The following is a 26,026-nucleotide window of genomic DNA, read 5'->3' as shown; positions in this document are numbered from 1 at the left end:
AGAGCATTTCTCAGACTCACAAATATACAAAATAACATCAATAGAAACACACATGAAAAACAAGGACATTCATTCGAAAACAAAGAAGATCTTAAGACATTCCACTACTTCCAAAAATCTCACACAATGGATTTAATGGATGAGCCTTAAAGTTTTGTACACAGTAAAAAGGAAGGAGAAAAAATTCTCAATGACAGACTAGATAGTGAATCAGTTAATTTCTTCAAACATTTCTCCTGCGTATGATAACTGTAACAATTTTCATAAATATGAACGTTTCCTCATTAGGAAAAAATGTAATCGATAATTTAATAATCCAAAACCACTGCAAAAACTCTGACTGTGCAGAAACTTTTTGTGAAACCACAGTGTCGTAGTATCTCTGTAGCTTGTTTTCTAAACAAATTGTGTTAGTGTTGATTTGCGTGTGTGCGATATTCTGTACGAGTATAATGGAGGAGGCACAATACCAGTAAGCACACAAAAAAATACCATTTCTAACATTAGCATTTCAAAACACTCAGAGATTCATTTTGTCCAATTTTCCGATTACGGTCTAACTTCAGTAAAAAGCTAGAGCGGCAGAAAGCCACACATGCATATAAAAAAATAAAATAAAATAACCTGGTGCAGTTTTCACTGTTTAAATCAAGAATAACACCGTTGCAGACTTCCCCAAAATATCGAAACATCTAATATGATGAATGAAATTAAATGGAATCTTCCTTACAAAAGCACGAGGGGACAGATATACGACCAGATACAGATGGAGCATAAGGAGAAATTAAGGCACGATCATAAAAACGACGCCCTATACCCCGGCCGTAATCTAGCGATTCAAAGTCCGTCAACGGAATACCGTCCCTATAAAGCACGGCCATGCCAGCGGAACCTCTCGGGGCAACACTGAAAAACACAGAATACCCAGGGAGACAAAAAACATCAAATAACACTTCTTGCAAACGCACAACATAAGTTTCGGAATCATAAATAAACTGTTATAATGTAGCAAACCGTAACGGAGGGCTTATCCTATTAATATTTACGGTAATGCATTTATACGCTTGCATTAGTTAACACCTGTAAGGCATGAAAGTAAAACTGGAAAAGAATTTACGCATTTCGTCTCGGTCTCCGCAACAGCGGCAGACGGCGGAGACGAAGGTACAGGATTTGAATCCTCTCCACAGGAAGGTGCAGATTCTGTGCTTTGTTTTTTGCAGCGCAGCGCTGTACGCCGATGCTCAAAACGTTGTTTCACACCACTCCATGGCAACATAATTTCTTGATGCGGAAGAGTAGGGTCTCATCAATCTCCGCTGTGGGGAGGAGGGGGAGGCGGAGGTGTCCCCACTCCACTCATCGGAATGCGAGAAACTCAACCGGAACCGATGAACATCATCATTAGATAAAGAAGAGGCAGGAAATGCAGCGTCTGAAACTGTCTGTATCATTTGACTACCCAGAAGAGAATATGCAGTAACCAGTTTATCCATCGTATCAAACTGAGGAAGGGAGCACTGTAGAAGCAGAATAGCAGACGATGTCTCTGTTAATTCATCGGTGTTACATCATCAATCCGAACAGACGTCCCTACGGGTGGAAAAGAGGACGCAGATGCAACATCAACAGAGACAGTCTAGTCATCTCTGCCGTAACAAGAACAGCAATGAACGTCAGTACTCAATTCATCACCACTGGCAGAAGCACCCTCAACCATCACCTTTTCGGAGGGCGGGATTGTGGAGCGGTGACCAAAATCTTCAAAATCCTGAGTCCACCGGCATTTCAATTGTGCTACCACTGCCGGCGCCTTAACGGCAGCAAGGGCCGCATCTGAACGTGCCAATAACGACGGAAAGTCTACATCTACATCTACATTTATACTCCGCAAGCCACCTAACGGTGTGTGGCGGAGGGCACTTTATGTGCCACGTCATTACCTCCCTTTCCTGTTCCAGTCGCGTATGGTTCGCGTGAAGAACGACTGCCGGAAAGCCTCCGTGCGCGCTCGAATCTCTCTAATTTTACATTCGTGATCTCCTCGGGAGGTATAAGTAAGGGGAAGCAATATATTCAATACCTCATCCAGAAACACACCCTCTCGAAACCTGGACAGCAAGCTACACCGCGATGGACAGCGCCTATCTTGCGGAGTCTGCCACTTGAGTTTTCTAAACATCTCCGTAACGCTATCACGCTTACCAAATAACCCTGTGACGAAACGCGCCGCTCTTCTTTGGATCTTCTCTATCTCCTCTGTCAACCCGACCTGGTACGGATCCCACACTGATGAGCAATACTCAAGTATAGGTCGAACGAGTGTTTTGTAAGCCACCTCCTATGTTGATGGACTACATTTTCTAAGGACTCTCCCAATGAATCTCAACCTGGCACCCACCTTACCAACAATTAATTTTATATGACCATTCCACTTCAAATCGTTCCGTACGCATACTTCCAGATATTTTACAGAAATAACTGCTACCAGTGTTTGTTCCGCTATCATATAATCATACAATAAAGGATCCTTCTTTCTATGTATTCACAATACATTACATTTGTCTATGTTAAGGGTCGGTTGCCACTTCCTGCACCAAGTGCCTATCCACTGCAGATCTTCCTGAATTTCGCTGCAGTTTTCTAATGCTGCTACTTCTCTGTATACTACAGCATCATTCGCGAAAAACCGCATGGAACTTCCGACACTATCTACTAGGTCATTTATATATTTTGTGAAAAGCAATGGTCCCATAAAACTCCCCTGTGGCACGCCAGAGGTTACTTTAACGTCTGTAGACGTCTCTCCATTGAGAACAACATGCTGTGTTCTGTTTGCTAAAACTTCTTCAATCCAGCCACACAGCTGGTCTGATATTCCGTAGGCTCTTCCTTTGTTTATCAGGCGACAGTGCGGAACTGTATCGAACACCTTCCGGAAGTCATGGAAAATGGCATCTATCTGGGAGCCTGTATCTAATATTTTCTGGGTCTCATGAAGAAATAAAACGAGTTGGGTCTCGCACGATCGTTGATTCCTACAGAGGAGATTCTGGGTTTCCAGAAACGACATGATGAGCGAGCAAGAAACATGTTCTAAAATTCTACAACAGATCGATGTCAGAGATATAGGCCTATAGTTTTGCCCATCTGCTCGACGGCCCTTCTTGAAAACTGGAACTACATGTGCTGTTTTCCAATCATTTGGAACCTTCCGTTCCTCTAGAGACTTGCGGTACACGGCTGTTAGAAGGGGGGAAAGTTCTTTCAGGTACTCTGTGTAGGATCGAATTGGTATCCCGTCAGGTCCAGTGGATTTTCCTCTGTTGAGTGATTTCAGTTGCTTTTCTATTCCTTGGATCCTTATTTCGATGTCAGCCATTTTTTCGTTCGTGTGAGGATTTAGAGAAGGAACTGCAGTGCGGTCTTCCTCTGTGAAACAGCTTTGGAAAAAGGTGTTTACTATTTCAGCTTTCGCGTGTCATCCTCTGTTTCAATGCCATTATCATCCCAGAGTGTCTGGATATGCTGTTCGATCCACTTACTGATTTAACGTAAGGCCAGAACTTCCTAGGATTTTCTGTCAAGTCGGTTCCTAGAATTTTACTTTCGATTTCACTGAACGCTTCACGCATAGCCCTCCTTACGCTAACTTTGACATCGATTAGCTTCTGTTTGTGTGAGAGGTTTTGGCTGCGTTTAAATTTGCAGTGAAGCTATCTTCGTTTTCGCAGTAGTTTCCTAACTTTGTTGTTGAACCACGGTGGTTTTCCCGTCCCTCACAGTTTTACTCAGCACGTACCTGTCTAAAACGCATTTTACGATTGCCTGAACTTTTTCCATAAACACTCAACATTGTCAGTGTCGGAACAGAAATTTTCGTTTTGATGTGTTAGGTAGTCTGAAAACTGCCTCCTATTACTCTTGCTAAACAGATAAACCTTCCTCCCTTTTTTTATATTCCTATTTACTTTCATATTCAGGGATTCTGCAAAGGCCTTATGATCACTGATTCCCTGTTCTGGGCTTACAGAGTCGAAAAGTTCGGGTCTGTTTGTTATCAGTAGGTCCAAGATAGAAGTTATCTCCACGAGTCGGTTCTCTGTTTAATTGCTCGAGGTAACTTTCGGATACTGCACTCAATATAATGTCACTCGATGCTCTGTCCCTACCACCCGTCCTAAACATCTGAGTGTCCCAGTCTATATCTGGTAAATTGAAATCTCCACCTAAGACTATAGCATTCTGAGGAAATTAATGTGAAGTGTATTCCAGATTTTCTCTCAGTTGTTCTGCCACTAATGGTACTGAGTCGGGAGGTCGGTAAAAGGAGCCAATTATTAACCTAGCTCGGTTGCTGAGTATAGCCTCCACATCGTGCGGCGAGGGGGAAATATCTCCCCAACGATCTCTATGGCTAGAGAAGTACTGACAGCAGATGGCGAAGACTCTAATTCAACTAATGTAAACCCCAAACGGAATATACTCGATGGCCGCATTTTCAAGAAGGACTTGACTAGCGGAACCATCACTACGTGTAAAAATCACTTGAGAACCAACCCGAGTGAGAAGCAGATCTATTTGCAAGAGATCTTGAAACTTCACAAAAAATGCATACAAATCAGAATCCAAATAACCAGTATCCACCTCATAAGATGTAACTCGAGTCGTACCAGTCGTGAATTACCAGAAAGCCCGATTAAACAAGACGCTTACTTTTGTCAAAACTGCTGCGAACGGTGCCCCGACGAGGAATATTCTCGGGAGACACAACGAACATCATAATGGCACGGGCAGAAAACGCCACCGCCAGATAATAAACCGACAACGAACTCCGTTGGCAATAACGATGCGGCGCCGATCTGTACACATACAAGATTGAGTACGCTCAAGTTCGACAGGAGGAAGTAAAGACAATCTGCTATCTCGACGCGCAAATCGGAACTTTCCGCCAGACCGCCAGGACCGACGGTGTACTTATGAGTGAGTTGGCGCGTATCAAAATGTGTGACACATATGGCCGTACCTTTTGATTGTTCTGCTTGAGTAGGTACACCACCAACGGACCGCAGACGTTATAAGTCACATACACTACTGGCCATTAAAGCTGCTACATCTAGAAGAAATGCAGATGATAAACGGGTATTCATTAGACAAATATATTATACTAGAACTGACATGTGATTACATTTTCAATCAATTTGGGTACATATATCCTTAGAAATCAGTACCCAGAACAACCACCTCTGGCCGTAATAACGACCTTGATGTGCCTGGGCATTGAGTCAAACAGAGCTTGGATAGCGTGTAAGGTACAGCTGCCCATGCGGCTTCAACACGATACCACAGTTCATCAAGAGTAGTGACTGGCGCATTGTGATGAGCCAGTTGCTCGGCCACCATTGACCAGACGTTTTCAGTTGGTGAGAGATCTGGAGAATGCGCTGGCCAGGGCATTTTCTGTATCCAGGAAGGCCCGTACAGGACCTGCAACATGCAGTCGTGAATTATGCTGCTGAAATGTAGGGTTTCGCAGGGATCGAATGAAGGGTAGAGCCACGGGTCGTAACACATCTGAAATGTAACGCCCACTGTTCAAAGTGCCGTCAGTGGGAACAAGAGGTGACCGAGACGTGTAACCAATGGCACCCCATACTATCACGGCGGGTGATACGCCAGTATGGCGATGAATACACGCTTCCAATGTGCCTTCACCGCCGTGTCGACAAACACGGATGCGACCATCATGATACTGTAAACAGAACCTGGATTCATTCGAAAAAGTGACGCTTTGCCATTCGTGTACCCAGGTTCGTCGTTGAGTACACTATCGCAGGCGCTCCTGTCTGTGGTGCAGCGTCAAGGGTAACCACTACTATGGTCTCCGAACTGATAGTCCATGCTCCTGCGAACGTCGTCGAACTGTTCGTGTAGATGGTTGTTGTCTAGCAAACGTCCCCATCTGTTGACTCATGGATCGAGACGTCGCTGCACGATCCGTTACAGCCATGCGGATAAGATGTCTGTCATCTCGACTGTTAATGTTACGAGGCCGTTGGGATCCAGCACGGCGTTCCGTATTACCCTCCTGAACCCACCCATTCCATATTCTGCTAACAGTCATTGGATCTCGACCAACGCGAGCAGCAATGTCGCGATACGATAAACCGCAATCTCGATAGACTACAATCCGACCTTTATCAAAGTCGGAAACGTGATGGTACGCATTTCTCCTCCTTAGACGGGGTATCACAACAACGTTTTACCAGGCAACGCCGGTCAACTGCTGTTTGTGTATGAGAAATCGGTTGGAAACTTTCCTCTTGTCAGCACGTTTTAGGTGTCACCACTGGCGCCAATCTTGTGTGAATACTCTGAAAAGTTAATCATATGCATATCACAGCATCTTCTTCCTGTCGGTTATATTTCGCGTCTGTAGCATGTCATTTTTGTGGTGTAGCAATTTTAATGGCCAGTAGTGTAAATTTCAATTTGAGACCTCTATCGGTTCCAGAGAAAAACCGGTTTTAACAGAGGCAGAGACAGACAGACGGACAGCAAATGGCATAGTATATGTTTTATGTGACATAATAACAAATTAACAGTTTACTGACTTTATTCCGTTTACTTGTAGTATGACACCTTCCGTCTTGCCAAATTTTATAATTCTAGGCGAACGGGAGGTGCCCTACAGGTCTTGATAAGTAAGTTCGCAAATGTCAAAATATGTGACGTAAATGGCCATATCTTTTGATTGCACTGACTTAGACATTCATATTTTGTACACCACTAAGAGAACATACACTGAGGTGACAAAGTCAGAGGACAGTGATATACACATAGACTGATGGTGGTAGTACCGCGTACACAAGATATACAAGTGCAGTGAATTGGCAGAACTGTCATTCGCACACATATGAATATTTGAAAAGGTTTCCGACGTGACTTCGACCGCACGACAGTAATTAAGAGACTTTGAATAGGGAATGTTAGTTGTAACTAGGCACATGGTGCACTCAGCTGCTGAAATCGTTAGGTAATTCGATATTCTGAGATATACAGTGTCAGTAGTGTGCAGAGATTACCAAATTTTACTTCTCATCAAGGACGAAGCACTGGCCGACGGCCATCACCTAACGACCGCGAGCAGTGACGTTTGCGAAGAGTTGACAGTGCTAACAGACAAGCAACACTGTGTGAAATAACCACAGAAATCATTGTGGGACGTACGACGAACGTATCCGTTAGGGCTGTACGGCTAAAGATAGCATCAGTGGGCTGATATCTGTTGGACCCTAGACGACCGGAAATCCGTAGCGTGTTTAAATTAGTCCCGTTTGAAGTCGGTTCGAGCTGGTAGTACGGTTCGAGAAGGCGCAGCCTACACACAGCCACCGACCCAAAATGTCAACAAGGCATTGTGCAAGCTAGTGGGGTCTCCATAGTGCTGTGGGCTGTGTTTCCAGGGCTGGACTGGGTCCTTTGATCCAGCGAAATCGATCATTGACTGGAAATGGTTACGTTCGGCTACCTGAAGGTCATTTGCAGCCATTCAGCGATGGAATTTCTATGACCCGCCAGGTTAGCCGAGAGATCTAATGCGCTGCTTCCTGGAATTGGGTAGGCGCGCCAGGCCCGGATCGAATTCGCCCAGCGGCTTAACCGTCGTAGGTCGGTGTGCCGGCCGGCCTGGATGTGGTTTATAGGCGGTTTTCCACATCCTGCTAGGTGAATACCGGGCTGGTCCCCACGTTCCGCCTCAGTTGCACGACTCACAGACATCTGAACGCGCTCGCACTTTTCCATTACTTACACTCGACGCAGACAGCAGGGGTACACTAATTCCGTTCCAGGGCGGTGGGGGGGGGGGGGGGTATGGAGTGACGGCAGGAAGGGCATCCAGCCACCCCTTTCCACTAACCTTGCCAAATCTGTTCCTAACAATGCCGACCCTGCATCAGCGCGGGACATGGCACCAGTGGAAGAAAGCGATGGAATTTCTATGGATGACAGTGCGTTATGTCACTGGACCACAACTGTTCGCGATTGGTTTGGAAAACATTCTGGGCAATTCGGACGAATGATTTTGGCCGCCCAGAGCACCCAAAATGAATCCCACCCAACATTTATGGGTCATAATCGAGAGGTCAGTTCTTGTACAAAATCCTGCACTGGCAACACTTCCGCAATTGTGGACGGCTATAGAAGCAGCAGGGGCAATATTTCTGCAGGGGACTTCCAGCGACTTGCTGTGTCCATGCCACGTCGAGTTACTGCACTGCGTTGGGCAAACGGAGATCCGACACAATATAAGGAGGTATCCAATGCCCTTTTTCATCTCAATGTCAACCTTAGTAGCTGACATAAATTTCAACTTCATACCTGCTCCCGTTCCGCAGAAATAAAAGGTTCTTAGCAGCCGGACAGACAAACAGACAGACTAACAGACTGAAAGACGAATGCACAATAAAAGTGATCCTATAAGTTTTCCGTTTTTATCGATTGAGGTACAGCACCCTAAAAATTAGGAGGTACTTTGTAGAATGGGTACAGAAGGAAACATATGGAAAACTGTGAAGAATAAGCGACAGAATGAGACGACATCAGTGAATACGTCAGGGAATAACTTCCTTGGTACTAGAGGTGGCCATTGAGTATAAGAACCTCCTCGCTATCAAGCTAATAATTGACGATGAAGCCGCGCGGGATTAACTGAGCGGTCTAGGGCGCTGCAGTTATGGACTGTGCGGCTGGTCCCGGCGGAGGTTCGGGCCCTTCCTCGGGCATGGGTGTGCGTGTTTGTCCTTAGGATAATTTAGGTTAAGTAGTGTGTAAGATTTCACACACATTTGAACACAGTTTGACGATGTAGGTTTGAATTACTACTCTGAGATGAAAAGGCTGGCACTGGAGAGGAATTTGTGATAGGCTACAACAAACCATTCAGATGACAGACGATTATTAATTAAGTAAAATTCATGCGCTTCTTCAACCTGTGCTCACACTCTTTCGCAGATATAAAGGTGATGCAAAAAGTTTTTTGAGTGCTTTATTTCCATTTATAAGATTACTGGTTACAGAAGTTTTCAGAAGGAACTGAAGGTCTGATACAGCTGGGAAAGGGGCACAGCCAATAGATATAGCAGGAAAAGCAATAAATAAAGGCGAATAAGCGCAGAAGAGGTAGTGCAGGTCGGAACGGGAGGTCTATCTCCGGCTGTGGGGGAAGGCAGAGATCCGGACGGAGCAGGTAGGCGGATTGTCTCGCCGGCGCCCCTGCTCCTCTTCCCCGCTATGCCAGCTCCGCCGCAGCCTCCCGGCCCTCGCTTCGCCTTCCTTCCGCGGCGCACCTGCTGGCGGAAGCGGGCAAATAGTGGATCTCGCGTCGCGCCGCGTCTCCAGCGAGCAATAACTCGGCGGCCGTGGCCCGGGGCCCGCCAGCCGCTCATCTCGCGCTGTTGACGCCCGCGGAGGAAACGACGCGACGCGACGGCACAAACAGAGCCTGCTCGCCAACCCGCAGCTACAGCTAACACTGCCTGTAGCAACCAGCGAACCAGCGGTTGGCCTCCTGGTAGGAGGAGGAGGGGGGGGAGGGGCAGACTGCACTCCAGCACACGCCCTCAAGGCTCCAGAGCACGCGACGCTCACGGTAGGGGAGGGCGTGGGTATCTATGCTCCTTTCCCTTACCTCTCAATCTTCTACCACAGCACTCTGAGACGATAATTTACTATCTACGCAGCTCTTCTAACGGCATTCTGCACTCTCCTAGTGGGCAATTTCAATTTGTATCTGGACTGCACACGTCTACCTGCAAACGAACAAAGATTTAATTGTATGGGAATCCACGCTTTCTCGATGAATTTAGTTGATGTAATCTTATCATGTTGTCAGCCGAGTCGGTGTGCCTTGTTGTTGCAATGTTTCAATGAATCTCCTACTCGTCATCTTCAGGCAAAGAGTGGGAATCTTGTTCAGTCGTGTGCCGGCCGAAGTGGCCGTGCGGTTAAAGGCGCTGCAGTCTGGAACCGCAAGACCGCTACGGTCGCAGGTTCGAATCCTGCCTCGGGCATGGATGTTTGTGATGTCCTTAGGTTAGTTAGGTTTAACTAGTTCTAAGTTCTAGGGGACTAATGACCTCAGCAGTTGAGTCCCATAGTGCTCAGAGCCATTTGAACCATTTGTTCAGTCGTGGCGACAACAAGACATCAGGACTCTGCTGGTAGCCCGAGAAGATAAACTAAGCAAATTAATCATATTTTCAGTTACTCTTGACAAAAAAAACTATTTTTGTATGTAAAACTGGGCAGCTTTGTGATACTTTTATTACTTTCCGTAACGTAACTCATACAATTACGTCATGCAACGTTCGGTTTCCACATATATGTACTTTTCCAACCTATATCCTTTAATCTGGTTATCAATAAAACTTCTACATACAGCTAGGTATTCGGAATATTGAATATTATTTGTAAAACTGATCCCCCTCCTCAGGCCAACATTGTGACATGAAGTCTAACACAAGTGAAGAAGAGTTAAAGTCATATGTCACAAAGATGGGTCGATCTTGTGTTCGTCCAAACAATAACTTTGATAAAAATCTGCCCAGCTTAATGAGTTTTGTTGTATCCATAAACAGAAAAAATTTTGTTACAAAGATTATTGATTTGCTAAAATTTATTTTTCGAATTTTCTTAAGACCTAAAGAACTGTTAGTCGCTCTTCCTTGAAACAAAATAACAGTTAAAGAAAACCTTAACCTCATTAAATAAGGTTGTTAAATATAACTTTTTGATAGGCACAACCTCCATTTCACTGTAGAACAGGTTTTATTCCACGACATAGGTTTTGGGCTAAGGCCATTTTCAAGTGTTACAACTGCAAAGTTTAAAACACAATAAAAGTATGAGTATCATAAAAATAACAGGGTAAACAAATTATTGTTTGGGCTCCATGGTATGTTCTCATATTAACGTATCAAAAATCACTATACTTGGGTAGAACACAAGTGATTATCAAACTATTGTTTTTTTCTTTATTCTACTTCAATTCCCCATCTGGGGCTGGCTGGCAGCAGCACAGGTGGTGCTCTTCAGCTAAAAGACATTAATTATGCAATGGAAGACATTTAAAAAAACATAAAGGAGAAAGTCTGGCGGAACAAAAATATAAAAAGGGGGAGCATTATGGAAGAAAACAGACAAAATGGGGGCGAAAGTAAAATGGAGATAATAACCTTAAAAAATTAGCATACACAAAAAACCACACACTGTTACAATTAAAAGAACACAAGGCAAAGTACAGCCAGAGCATAAAAGTTATGATAGGCAGCATATTGCAGAACGATCTTGGACAGCAACACTGTGTACAAGTCCAGCACACAAGTAAAATCACAGCTCTTGACAACATTCAAGAACAGTATCAAACACAACACAGTCGTAGAACACCGAAGACAACAAACAAACTGCGGCTATCTTCCAGGGGTACAGAGACGAGGGAGAAGGGAAGAAATGGGGTGCAGAAAGAGGGGGAGATGGGCAGGGGACGCGCCAAGGGGGGCCAGGGAGGAAAGGACGAGGGAGGGAAACAACCAAGGAGGGGGTGCAGAGACTCAGGGGTGGAAGGAGGATAAACCGCTCTGGGGGAAGGAAGGGAGAGAAAGCGGGGGTGCCCTGGGGGGAGGGGGGGGGGGAACAAGGCGTGGCTACAGTTCGTAGGGAGGTTGGATGTCACAGCAAAGTTCATCATTCAGGGTAGGTGCTGGAAATTGCCATGATGATGGAGATGGAGGGTGTGGAAATAGAGAGAGACAGAGAGGGAGAGAGAGAGAGAGAGAGAGAGAGAGAGAGAGAGGCATAGTAACATGTGGGGGTTGGGGTTGGGGGGAGGGGGGCGCCAGGGAGTGGGGGTGAGAGTGATAGCTGAGGATAGGGCAGATGAGGGATTTGTAAGTGTGGAGGATGTAGGGTGAGGTGGAAATCATGGAGATGGAATGAGCAGGTGGTGCAACCTAAGATGATTGCCTGGGTTGTGTATTGTATTATCTGTATTCGATTATATAAACAATTTCTCAAAAGTAAATGCGAGAACATTTTTGTAATAGGCTAATTTACTGGCAATTAGCATGATTTATTCACTTGATATGGTTATGGAATAAAATAGATGACCAACTAAAAGATTTGAACTTCACTACACTGTGTTTAAGTAGCCACTGACGTAAACATAAGTGAAACGATCGTCTAAGACCATCACAAATACAGTCCCAGTTTTCATCATGTGGTCTATGGTATGTCATGTGAACGGTAATGGGACCCTTTATTATAAAAGAAGAGGGCAGAAGATGCCAGTGTTCACATTACAGTACATTTCATGAAGAGCCAACTTCCTAGCATTCATGTAAATATGCGACTTACACCATCGTAATTAATTTTTGCCTGCTATTTTTTCTGTATTTGCGCTTTTACTGTGCTTTAATCTGTTGCAGTTGTATCACTCGAAAATTGTCTCTGGCTGAATTCGCCATTGTGTCCCCTCCTACCCTCCACTTCCACACCCTTCATCTCCCCTTCCGAGGTGGCTTGCATCAACTCCCCCTCCCAGATCATGCTCTCTCTCCCTCCATTTATCCCTCCTATCAACTATGATAGTCAACTCCCCTCCCTCTCAACCCCCCGTTCCATCCTGTTTTTTCTCCACCTACCCACTGCTTGACTCCATTCTCTCCCCTGAGTCCTTTTTCTTTCCCATCCACTGTCTTCCCCACTTCTTTTTCGCGTCCACCCTGCTCCCCCCTTTTTCTGTGCCCTCTCCCTTCATTTCTTTTCCTCTCCTCCCCCTTTTTTCCCCTCACGTGTCCAGGTCCTCACCACCACCACCCCCCTCCATACCCATAAGCCTTCATACTCTATAGTACAGTGTTTCCCGTGAGTGTCCAGTATTGCGCGTCCCCTTTTAAAGTTTTGCGAACAGAGACCAGACTGTTGCCGTATTTTTTGTTTGTGCCTATCCATTTCCTAAGTGTCTGTAATCAGCATCACTGACCCCTTTGATTTTTATGTTTTCTTCACAACTTTTTCGCCATGTACCAGTTTTAAACAGTCATCGTTTTATCTCTTCTTTTTATTGTTGTATCTCCTCAATATGTTTTTAAACTTTATCTGTAGGGTGCAGAGCGGCCTATTAAGCTGCTGCCAGCTCTACCCCCCTCCTCCCCGTCTGGGGGGAGAGGGGGGTGATCGAAATATAACAAAGGAAAAAAACTAAGGCCGAAATTTAGATTGTGGAATAAAAACTTGCTGTGCAGTCAAACAGCGGTTGTGGCATTCAAAATTATTCATATGTCTGTGGCTCCACACGAAAGTGAAATCATTAATTAAATATAACTGAGGTGATAAAAGATGCGGCATACCCCCTAATACTGTGTCGGACCTCTTTTTGGCCGGCGCAGTGCAGAAACTCGAAGTAGCATGGCTCAACAAGCACCCTACAGCCGTTCATAACTGCGATCGCGTTCCCGGTGCAAGATCATGTTCGGTAGGATTATGCCTGCCGATCTGGGTGACTAAATCACTCGCTCGAATTGTCCAGAATGCTCTTCAAATCAGTCAAGAAAAACTGTGGCCCAGTAACAATTCTAGCCTCCACAAATGGCTGCAAATCGTCTCCAAATAGTCGAATATGACCATTACCAGTCAGTTATCGGCTCAGGTGGACCACAGGACCCATTCCATTCAATGTAAACGCAGCCCATACAATCATGTTGTCATCACCAGCTTGCTCAGTGCCTTGTTAATAACTATGGTCCCTGGCTTCGTGGAGTCTGCGCCACATTCGAACCCTACCTTCAGGTCTTACCAACTGACTCGGAACTCATCTGAATATTCCACAGTTTTCCAGTCGCCTAGGATCGAATCGATATGTCACAAGCCCGGAGATGCGCTGCAGGTGATGTCGTGCTGTTAGCAAAGGTCTTCTCCTGCCATAGTCCATTAACTCCAAATTTCTACGCCTAACAGATGCTATACGCGGTTATTTCATGTGTGTTGCTTGTCTGTTAGCACTGAGAGCTCAAGCCAAACTCTTCTGCTCCTGGTCGTCAAGTAATTGACGACGTCCACTGTGTTGTACGTGTTGAGAGATGATGCCTGAAGTCTGATATTCTCGGCGTACTCTTGACACTGCAGATCTCGAAATGTTGAATTCACTAATGATTTCCGAAATGGAATGTGCCATGCTACTTCCAACTATCATTCTGCGTTCAAACTCTATTAATTCCCAGCGTGCGTATAAAATCACGTCGGAAACCTATTCACATGGCTCATCTGAGTACAAATGAGAACTATGCCAATGCTCTACCACCACCTGTATATGTGCGTATCGCTACCCAACGGCTTTTCGTTAGCTGAAAGTATTAACTGTTCATGGAACCATATATGATGAAAAATCACAGCATTCTTATTTAACTCAACAGCTTCTAAGTAAAGTAATTAGTTCGGATTGTTTAGACACGAGCAAATTCAACGATGTGAGAAAGGAAAAGGCATGACATATTTAATACAAAACGTGTAGCAACTGTATCTTATATTTAGAAATGAACTTATGATGCGAAATAAAACGTTGTTTCCTTATTAATTCATTCATAAAAGTCCTAATTTTATGAATAAGACTTGTTTTCTACATTTTCAACTGTCTCACCATTTTTTTTCAGCTATTTATAGCGTCACAAAGTTTCCCATTAGGTCTACAGAAAGAACTTTTTCCATTCCTGACCACTGATGAAAATTTTTGTAAATTATGACTCTTGTAGAAAAGTTTGTCCAAAAAGCTTTTTTTATATCGATTAATCTTAAGTTAGTCATCACCTCAACGTTATAGGGGGTAGCAGAAGGTGTCCAAGAAATCCACAAACACGTTTTTCTACCTGCAAACAAAACAGCAGTGTGACCAACTCAAGTGCAACGCACGAATTTGTAGCTTCCATAATTAATGGCACCATGTGCAAGGAGACAATGTATTTGAATGTCGGATAGAGTTAAATTACTTCATAATAAAACAATAGTGGCCGAGCGGTTCTAGGCGCTTCAGTACGGAACCACGCTGCTGCTACGGTCGCAGGTTCGAATCCTGCCTCGGGCATGGATGTGTGTGATATCCTTTGGTTAGTTAGGTTTAAGTAGTTCTATGTCTAGGGGACTGATGACCTCAGATGTTAAGTCCCATAGTGCTTAGAGCCATATGAATAAAATACTAGAGGGCGCTGTTGTTACGAAGCAAAACCTTAGCCACAAAGTTGCCCTGTTTTATGGAGTCATTAAAACCAAAAAAAGAAAACAAATACATGCTTAGTACATTAATAGAAATTGCAGAATTGTTTTGCTACGTTTTAGTTGTTTCTTCTCTGAGACAAAATGAGCGTTGACAGATTAACTATAATTTGAGTGTTTCACTTCATGTCCTTACCAAATGGTCACGCTGTTGATGGCGTGATTATTGGGCGATGTTCATGCTGTGCCGTGATGAGAATAGTTTTAGATAGGGTGATACTGAAGTAGTGCAGTGGCTGAAGGGCTAAACTGAAACAGGCTGCAACTAGTTGTGATTCTCCCTGGCTGGCCATCTGGTCCAGTCAAGTGATTGTTCTTAGAGTAAAGTTTTATGAAAGCTTTTTTACAGGCTTTCTATATGTTTTCGAAAGTACTGAATCAGAATTTTGAAATGTCCACCAATTTTTGGCCCGTAAGTAGGACAAAAGTGAAAAAAAAACACGAAAAGCGGTAACGACGCAATTTTCAGAAAAAATGACCGTTTATGAGCATACAACTTCCCACAAAATAGGTTGGAATGTCTTTTTCGTCAGGCTAGCCGTATGGCGTGTAGCGCATGCTGAAGTTAGAGTAATTTCAGGCGCCGCCACCAAAACCCAACTCCTCATCTTTCAGTGTGCTATGATATAATTCAAACTACAAAAAGAGAGCTTCAACCACTCCTGCTAATAAAAGGTTTTCAAATAACTTATGTAAATGACACAATAATTACACTTTAGTTTGGATTTGGTAACAATTATAATAATTATCACTTCATCCACTTCGCGGTTCGCGTACCTTCGTGCACTCCCGTCTCTTTTTCGTTCGTCAGTAAAATAAGAATATATACGAGTATATAGGTAATTTACAGCTAAGTAGGATGGTAGATCACTACTTTCAGTTTATGCCAGGTAATAGGTAAATAACTAGAGTTAATACCGATTTCGTCAAATTTCACGATGGGAAATTGTAATAACAACAAGGTGAAATATGGCTTACCTTCGTGAATTCTCCCCATTACATGGAGACTATTGTTTTCATCAAGAGCTCCAGTGTTGTCAGCATTGTCGAAGACAATTTGAAATGATGCGGATGGATCAATTTCCAGTTTATTTCGTATCAATGCTGACACCTTAAAACTGATTGCTTCTGTATAAGAGACTATGTATTCTAAAACAGATTGTACATCAACTAGTTTCTGAAAGCCGTGCATCTTATAGATAAATGTGTCAGGCCGACTTGCAATGGTCACAAGGAAGGGTTGGATCTGACAGCTGCCGCCATGCTCTGAGCTATTGCCATAGTTTTAGTCTTTCATTTATGGAAGTTTCCTCGCTTCGTCTTCATCACTTTTCGATTAATGAAATTTCAGGGATGAGAACCTCGTTCTCTCTAAGAAATTGGTCTGGAGGGGGATATTTCATTGCGTTGAAACCTGCGATCGAATATCTACAACAAGTGTGTCTGCTGCGCTGCAACCACTCCTCAGCACTCTTCCTCTGGAAATGACCTTTTTAATTTATAGCAATTATGGGCAAGAATTTTGTACCCATTGTTTTTGAAACAAACAACAGTTGATTCCTTCGCGGATGAGGTAGTCACTATATCACTTCCCTGCTTCTTCAGTAGCTGAGCTTCCACAGTCTTTGTATCAGAATGGTTCGTTTTGTCGTGCTGGGCTGTCACGCATTTGATGTTGCACTAAGTGTATGCTGCAATTAAATCTGGAACTGGTCCAACCCAACATATTATTGTGCGCCCTAATTCATTGTTTTGACTCTCAGCTAGTTTCAGAAAAGTCTCTCGCAGCTCCAGCTTAGGCACACAATACGCTAGATTCTGTCGATTGGCAGGGAGCTTGTTTTGCTGAGCCACAAATTCTAGCCTAATAGCCGACCCACACATTAAAATGGTTGGTTTTGAAATGAAAATCCAGTTCATCAGATCGAGTTTCTTTTCGACTGCTATCAGATACAACCCTCTTAGCCACCACAGCAATTAATTTTTAGTTAGTGTATCTTCTTCGACATGGTACACGAACCTCAATCACAATTTTGCCCATACTCTTCTTATTTCTTGCAAGAACACTCTTCAAGTTCCTTCGGGCCTAAGTGATGACACTTTTCTCCTATCATCGAGCACACCATCACAAAGCACATACGCCGTCTTTGATCTCATTATATATGACTATTTTATATTAAACTGAATTTACTGACCGCAAGTACGCTCCAATCAACAATCCGAGAACGAGCTCGTAAACTACTGTCGGCGTAGAAGACAACACAAAGGACAGGAATTCCGCCTATCAGGAGGGGTACATCATTGGCATCATTTTTTTTTTTCTTCATCTGTCTTCTGAGTGGTTTGATGCGCCCTTCCACAAATGTCCTGTGCCACACACTTCATCTCAAAGTAGCACTTGCAATTTACTTCCTCAATTGTTTGCTGGATGTATTCCAATCTCTGTCTTCTTCTACAATTTTTTCCCTCTACAGTCCCTTTCGTACCAAGGAAGTGATTCCCTGATGTCTTACCGGATGTCCTCTCATCCTGTCTCTTCTCATTGTCAGTGTTTTCCACATTTCCTTTCCGATTCTGCATAGAACCTCCTCATTCTTTACCTTATCAGTCCTCCTAATTTTTAAAATTCGTCTGTAGCACCACATCTCAAAAGCTTCGATTTTCTTCTGTTCCGGTATTCCCAAAGTCCATTTTTTACTGCCATACGAAGCTGTGCTCCAAAAATTTCTTCCTCAAACTAAGGTCTGTGTTTGATACTAGTAGACTTCTCTTGGCCAGGAATATCCTTTTGCCTGTGCTAGTCTGCTTTCGATGTCCTCCTTGCGACGTCCGCGATTGGTTATTTTGCTGCATAGGTAGCAGAATTCCTTAACTTCATCTACTTCCTGACCATGAATCCTGACATTAAGTTTTTCCCTGTTCTCATTTCTGCTACTTCTCATTACTTTCGTTTTCTTCGATTTACTCCTATTGCATATTCTGTTCTTTTAGACTTTTCATTCCATTCGGCAGGTCATGTAATGCTACTTCAGCAATACAATTTCATCAGCGAATCGTGTCAGTGATATCCTTTCACCTTGAATTTTAATTCCACTCCAGAACCTTTCTTTTATCTCCATCTTTGCTTCTTCGATGTAAGATTGATCATTAGGAGTGACAGACCACACCCTTATCTTACACCCTTTCTAATCCGAGCACTTCGTTCTTAGTCGTCCACTCTTATTATTCCCACTCGGCTTTTGTACATTCTGTGTATTACCCGTCTCTCCCTATAGCTTACCCCTATTTTTCTCAAAAATTCGAACATCTTGCAATATTTTACATCATCGAGATCCCAATAGGAGACAGTGGATACATATTATGTGTCTTTAATGCAGTGGTTTCAATTTCGTTCTGTATCCTCATGCCATTGAGGGCCTTTGGGGGCAGTTTCCCACCCCAGGGACCAGACAGTGCCCTGAACCTCCACCATCACGGCAAATATCAAATACCAATCACCCCAATAATATCGTCATATTATTAGAGAATGGAATTCGGTGATGGATGTGCAACAAAGCGCGGAAAGGGAGCGGGATGTAGGTCATGAGATGGTCCACCTCCTCAGTTTTGAAATCGCTCTAAATTCAACATACGCTACACACCATGCGGCTGGCCTGATCGCTCAGATCTAGTCTCTGAGGACGTTTGTCCTCTTTATTTTCATTAATAGTCAGCTCTGCAGAAAATTCTGTCATTTCGGAGTGATAAGCGAAAAGCCAAAACCCCAATTTTTGAGGTTTTTTTCCATTCTTGACTAATTTTCAGGACGAAATGTTGGTGGGACGTTGAAAAGTCTGATTCAGTACCTTGAGACCATATAGAAAGTATCTGAAAACATTTCTACAAAACATTTCGTTATTTGGTCTTTCTGACCACCATTTGACTGGACTAATCACCTATCTGCTCCAGCAAAGCCTCAAGAAACATTCGAGCACACACTCGAATTCTTTAGATGACGCGTAATGCCCCTCACCAAGCCTAACATCCCACACTGGGATCGCTCCCCATAACCTTCAGCAAAGTTTTCTGTGGGTATATCAGCACAGCACATCAGACACGTTAGCTCGGGTCCTTTATCATAGTGAAATTATTTGGTACACACCTATCATTTTCTGTAATGCTCATTTTCTCTCCTAACACACCCACACCCACCCACCCACCCACCCACCCACCCACCCACCCACACACACACACACACACACACACACACACACACACATATATATATATATATATATATATATATACATATATATATATATATATATATATACTCACGCGAAAGTTTCTCTCTGACAGCATTCCTGCGATACATGAGTTCCATTTATTTTCTACGAAATCTCTAAACGCAATGCTCATTTGCAAGTACTCACGGTGAAACTTTCGTTATTGTGGAAGTTTTACTTTACTGCAGTCCAGCAAAACGCTTTTCTTCCACGTGTGGACAGACCCTCTCCAGTCTTATAGTAGCCCTTGGAGGCCGTCGTGTGGCGACTTGACCCCACTTTCTGGGGCTTCATGTATAGACGTCTGTGGTGCTAGTTGGCACAGCACAATTTTGATCACCTTGTACCTACGATTTTGCCAGATTTTGTTATTTCAGGCGACTTCTGGAAACTAGTGCAAATTTGTGCACTCATTTCGCTATCTACAGATAGTTTACAGCTATAATTGATACTAGAAACTGGTTGCGGAATGAGTTTCAAAAAGGACTGAGTATATCAGTTCATACACTTTCGTGTCATTATACAGGGAGTAATGGGTATAAGTGCAGATAATTTCAAGTATTGTACCTTAACATATACGCACATCAGTATGTTGGCTGTTTTCCCTCTGCGTCGAACAGTCTTCCCACAAACACATCACATAATTTACTACCTGATATTTTCGCCACAGTCGTAACTGCATCACTAAATGGCTCTGAACACTATGGGACTTAACTTCTGAGGTCATCAATCCCCTAGAACGTAGAGCTACTTAAACCTAAGTAACCTAGGGACATCACACACATCCATGCCCGAGGCAGGATTCGAACCTGAAACCGTAGCTGTCGCGCGGTTCCAGACTGTAGCGCCTAGAACCGCTCGGCCACTCCGGCCGGCAACCATCTTGTGCACAAGCGTCCACACTTCAGTACCTGATCTGCTGTCAAAGAAAAATAAGCGTTAATGGCTTGCTCTTGCCATATGTACTTGGACATACTACACATCCTATGGACGCACGACTTGTAACAGCTGTAATTGTTATGCTGTATGCTCTGGTGATTGCATATTACAAGTTTTTACTATGTAATTAGCCGACCAAGACCACGTGTACCTCATACCAAAACACTCATGAAATATTGACGTATAGGATGTTCAGCTTCACCTACCTATCAATTTTATGCAGATTTAATCTGAAATGCATAGTTCAACATAAGAAAATGATAACAAAAATGATCGTCCTTGATGAATATAAACCTAACAACACCAAGAATTTCTCGTGATCTGGATCGTGACGCAAGCCGTAACGTGGATCGTGACGTATTCACTGCAGCGCAACTACACCACAGCACTGGGGCCCAGAAAGAGTGCAGATGGCTTCTGGGCTGCGTAACGAAGCGATGTCGTGTGGTGCAGAGCCGGCTGTGTTCCAACAAATGGGACATCGTAGGCTCCGGCGCAAGTGGCGTGGAGTGAAGCTGCGACTCCAACCAGCGCAGCAGCGTGCGCCACGGCTTAAGTGCATCGCGGTGGAGGAACATTTGCAAGCTTTCGAGGATCACATGATCCGCGGACAAGGTTGTCCTTGACAGCAGCACCATCGTATTTTGTTGCACGCGCTGCCTCTGAGAAATGATAGCGGTACCTGGCTGTGCTTCTAGCGTCGAGCATGTAAAAAGAATGTTTACAATCAGCACCGAGTACAAACACAGAAGGTACTGGCGAGACGCATGACTGTTTCTCTCCGAAAGAGCAGCGCCTGCGGGAGTGAGGAGAGGCAACCAGCATGGCACAAATGTCTTGCTAGAACAGGAGTAGCAGGGGCCCAACCCTGCGTATATTCTACAGTAAAAACCGCTAAAACAGTCAGAGCTGACGACTGGTCTAAGCATACTAAAGAGGTTAGCTGGGAAAAAGTAAAGTAAAATAAGAAATTAATGTGCAGTATTCATAAGACGTTTTTCTTTTAAGCTATTGCAATTTAGAAAAAGAGTTGTTCACTCTCAGACTATAAATGCATTCATAAAATACATGTAGGTCCTCTAATTGTTATTTGACGGTCAAATGCCAATGTCAGCTGATGAATATCCTTTAGGGCTGACGTATGATCAAATTATCAATTTGATTACTCAAACAGTTAGAATAATACAGTAGGTCGTAACGAACAATGGCTCTGATTTTCTGGTTTCTAAGGGCTATTTTACAATATGAAAATTAATCCTAACATTACGTACTGGCTGGATTATATAAGACATTTGGAAACAAAGAAAGATTTGTTCAAACAATATGTGATAGATATAAGAGGTTATCACTGCACATCTATCATAACAGAAAAATTCAGTCATTTTCCATTCTTCATTATATTTAAAGCACAATAAACTCAATTTAACGGAAAACTTTACAAGAAAACAAGACGTCAGCTTGGATTGCCTAAGAGCCACGACCACAGACGCAATTAGAATCTGGCACCTATAAGAAGATGGCTCCGTGACTATACCGAAATAAAAAACATACTACAGCTGCTGAAGTACATCTGTGTCCTCACATCTTTCTCTATCTCTTCATCTTTTGCTTGTGATGTCGGTATGTGTACCTGGACTACTGTTGATGACGTTGGTTTGCTCTCGACTGTGATGAGAATATTCCTATCACTGAACCTTTCACAGTAATTCACGTTCTGACCCACCATTCTGCTCAAATCACACCATTTTCTGCTGCTGATGAGTTTACCTTACATTCACTTTGAACAGAAATCCTTATTTTGTTCCGTTTCACTTCACTGGCCCCCACCGTATCTAGATTTAATCTTTCCATTTCCCGTTTCAGATTTTATAGCTTCCTTACGACGTACCCTTACTCCCAATCAGCCTATGATTCTCGTCGTCACCTTCCACTTGCCAGTTCCCTCCCGGAGACCCGAATGGGGGCTAATACGGAATCCTTTGCCATCGGACAGATCATCAAGATCTTTTTCCAATTACAGGCCACATATAATGTGCGTACAGATTATAGGTCTTTCATGAAATGGTCCATTCCCTCCTAAATTCTCATGCTGCTGATCATTTCTGGTCCTTCCGCCTTTTGGGGTCAGTTTCCTATTCAAAGGCCAAAAGGCGGCTACGAACATCCGTTAGTTCATCCGCTCTCTTTGACAAGCTCGTCGGCAGAACGATGGTTATTTCTTCCAATAAAAGTCTTTGCCCGCCATTGCTAATGAATTTCATTCCAAATGTAAGCATTTGTTGGGCTCAAAACCGCGACCCAGGATGGTTTGATTACTACTCAAAGACGCTACACCTAGAGTGTATATGTACACAGATTAAAGTCGATGACTCAAACGATGTGTGAAGTGTACCTAGTCGCTGCCGAGCGCAGGCGATGTGATCGAGACAGCACTGTATGAAACAAAATGGACTTGATGGCAAGCCCGAAACCAAATAGCTAAGAATAACAACGAAGAGCATGTAAAAAAATAAAATAAAATATTTAGGGCCAGCTGCCAGTCTTCATCCTAACGAAAAAATATAGCTCAGCACGAGTCATCAGCTTGATTAAAGGGTTAATTAGGCAATTTTGCCATATCCTACTGCAGTTCCTCTAAACAGTTTCAAGACTGAGGCAATCTGCCAAGTCATATGCAGGAACGGCCCTAACGTAATTCCTTGACATACATACGACGCTACTTTCATTTCCAAAACGTCGCCCAAACGATTAAGTTGTGTTGAGTTCTGTTTGTAGAAAGTCTTCAGTATAATTACACGCACAGTTTGGCATTCCGTAAATACGTATTTTGGTAACTGACAGCAGAGTGGAACAGCAGCTTACTGAAAGCACCCGGGAATTCAAGAAATACAGCAATCCTTTAATTCCAAGATAAGGTTCTTCTGGCTTTTCTAGTAATTTCGTAGCTTGATTGGCATGGCATTCCCCGCTCACTGCACTGTACACACGCATCTACCTTGGGCGAAATGCAACGGAGTGTGGATGAAAGAGGACTTATTGCCGATGGCCGACAGTTCAATTATTTCAGCTCCCAAATTCCGGCGAAATTTCAGACACCACGTTGTAAGGGCAGTGGTGTTGTGCACGAAAATACTGGAATACGTCTACTGCTAGACAGTGGAATGACATGCTGTAACTGTATTGGGAACCTGCGCCATATCAACATTTTAGCAGCACCAGATACGCAATTTCATACGCCTGTTGGGTCATTAACGTTGAAAGGTGGCTACACTGAGCCACAGCGCCAGAGATTGCGCCAAAGAGTATTTGTTCAGCCGCCTCCACTGGCAGTGCTTGTCGAGAACTCGTGGTGGAGAGTGCTTGTTGAGATGTCGTAGTGAAAAGTTCTTGTCGAGAAGTCGTAGTGGAGAGTGCTTTTTCCATGTTTTATGCAGTTGTTTGATGGGATAGACAGCAGATATTGTTCTAATGGAGATTTTGTAATGATCAGAGTGCTTTTCGTCAACATATATGAAGATAAAATATTCCCTGTTTTTTCACTATTTCGGTGTCTTAAATAATGCGTCATTACAGGTTCAGTCAACAAAGCATCTGGCTCGTGTTCTTGTATTAGAGTGTAATTCTGGTTTCCTTACGCAATTATAGTATTTCTATTTTTTTTAATTACTTCAGTATAAATGATATTTAAAATTTCTTGTCTTATTGAAGAACAACAGTGCCAGATGTGTGCGTTGAATCACACTTCCACACACAGAGCAGTTACACTTGTGCTTTGTTGTTGCGTTGGTTTAATTAATTGTGTTAACGGAAAATTTCATTCCATTCTTTGTTGTTATTCTATGCAGTCAGATTGCGTACTAAAACTAGTCAGGGCCAACCGTTTACGAGACTTTGTAACCGAACAGACAGCTACTAAACTAAAATTTAAAAAGTATTTGCATTTCATTATTTATGTAATTAAGCCCCCATGCACGTGGCGACAGCTGCTTCGGATCGTCCCTTGGAATTCTTCTGATTGTAAAAATAGTAGACAGTAGTATTGTTGTAGTAATTTGTAGTTTAGTAATTGTAGTCTACATTGCATGTGTAGATTTGGTAATTGGCATTCTTCTAATTTACCTAAAAGTGATTTCGGAAATTACCGTTTGGACCTACTGTACCTTCAGCAGCATTCATTCGAAGTTTAAACGAAATTTTACCTGTTTATCTTCGTGACAATATTACTTCACATGTTGACGATATTCTTATTGCTAAACGTTCTTGGAGTGAGCATAACAAAATTTTGGATTCATCATTACGTATCTTTGCAAGAGTTAACATTACCGTGAACTTGGAAAAATCTGAATTCGGTCGATCTCAGGTGAAATTTCTTGGTCACATTATTTCTACAGAAGGTATTCTTCCTGATCCAGAGAAACTAGACGCTATTCGTAATTATGCTGTTCCTACCACAAAACGTGATGTTTGCAGTTTATTTGGTGTCTGTAATTTTCTTAGACGCTTTGTTAGATTGGACGATTTGGCGACACCTCGTTTTTGCAATCTATCTGGAAAGTTCTTTTTAAACGAAAATCGGTTGACAACTCTGTTTGGTTAGTTTGTATTCCTGATGAGTGGGTTAATAAACTGATTTCGTACACACATTTTAGTTATGCACACTTTGGTCCCAAAAAATGCTTTCATAAATTACGAGAAAATTGCTACTTCAGTAATATGGAAAAACGTATTCGATCTGTTCTTGCCAAATGCAAATTATGTCAAAAGGCTAAGCCACCAACTATTTCTCACAGAGCACCGTTGTTTCCTATAATTCCAGCGAAATTAAAGGACATGGCTGCAGTCGATTTGTTCGGTCTAGTGGTTCGTTCTACTAATGGTTTTGCGTACATTTTGGTAGCAGTGGAATTGACATCAAAATATGTGTATTTTACACCTTTACGCAAAGCAACAGCTCGTTCAGTATCTAACGCTTTCATCAAACATTTTCTTAAGGAAGTGGTTCATGTTGATAAGGTTATATCAGATAATGGATCACAGTTTCGCTCTAAAATTTGGCTTCGTACTCTACGGCGTCGTAAAATTAAACCAAATTTCATTTCACTTTTTCACCCTCAATCTAACGCTTCAGAGAGATGGATGAAGGAAATCAATAAATTGTGTCGTCTTTATTGTCATCAGAATCACAGAACTTGGGATCAGTATCTTCATATTTTTCAAAACATTCTGAATGAACTCCCTAATGATTCAACTTCTTTACCGCCTATATTGATATTAAAAAATAAAGCACCGACAAATCGCATTTCTGAAATCGTTCCTTTTCCACCTACACGGAAACTGCGGCATTCTGAAATTGTCAACCTGGCTCTGCAATATATTGCATCTGCGGCTGCTAGAAGAGAGAAATCAGCTAAACATCCTGGTCGTTTAAAAATCTTGTCAGTTGGTCAGAAGGTGTTAATTAAGTCTCATCGTTTGTCTCACAAAGGAAAAGGCTTGTG

The sequence above is a fragment of the Schistocerca americana genome, chromosome 7, assembly GCF_021461395.2.
Source record: "Schistocerca americana isolate TAMUIC-IGC-003095 chromosome 7, iqSchAmer2.1, whole genome shotgun sequence".
NCBI lineage: Eukaryota > Metazoa > Arthropoda > Insecta > Orthoptera > Acrididae > Schistocerca > Schistocerca americana.
The sequence above is the reverse complement of the archived record's forward strand: the minus strand, read 5'-3'. Positions refer to the sequence as shown.